Source organism: Acytostelium subglobosum (genome assembly GCF_000787575.1).
Source record: "Acytostelium subglobosum LB1 DNA, scaffold: scaffold16, whole genome shotgun sequence".
In the NCBI taxonomy this organism is placed as follows: domain Eukaryota; phylum Evosea; class Eumycetozoa; order Acytosteliales; family Acytosteliaceae; genus Acytostelium; species Acytostelium subglobosum.
Window position 1 is genome coordinate 709,167 of NW_012236517.1, and position 784 is coordinate 709,950.

Sequence of the window (784 nt, forward strand, 5' to 3'; positions counted from 1 at the left end):
GTTCAGAGCTGTCCTCATCATTGTCTGAGGATGTGGAAGGGCCGACTCCGATAAGCTCAGCCAACTTGGCATTTGCTTCGGCCAACTGAGATTTGAGTGAGTCATTCTCCATTGTTAACTGTTGTATCAACTCCTCTGCTTTGATCTCTTTTGGTACATTCATTTTGAAGAATTCAATGGTTCGGTGATTGGTGACACTTAATAACAAGTGCCCTTCAATCTTGCGAAATTGAATGGTCCAATCACCTTTGGCCTTTGTTATGGTAAAGTTATATACATCTGCATTGGGAGAGACTCGGATGATCTCATTGATGAATTGTGCTCGCTTATTGAATGTTCTTCCAGGGGCACTTGCACTCAATGTCTTGATCGGTATTGTCACTGGAAGGATTGTTGGCATTTTGGAAATGTCCCTCAATTCCAATTTTGTCAATATGAGATGATCCACTTGACAATGAACGTTCTGGATATGGAGCAGTGATGGTATAGAAAGAAAGTTAAGCTTGCCAGAGAACTTGATGGGTCTTATTTGGCTAGCTCTTAGGATCATTGTTTTGAGTGAAGTAGGCAACACACCAACTGCGAATCCATTGTAATAGATATTGCCAAATTCCAAATGGTTGATTGAGGAAGGCAGTTCTCCAATCAAAATGTCTCTTGAGAATCCATATCCAAATCTCAAGGATGTTAGTGACTTAGGGAGCGCCCCCGGTTCAATGTAATTATTGAAAAGGTCTCCAAACATCAGTGTCTTGATTGATGACGGTAGACATTCTTTGATAAT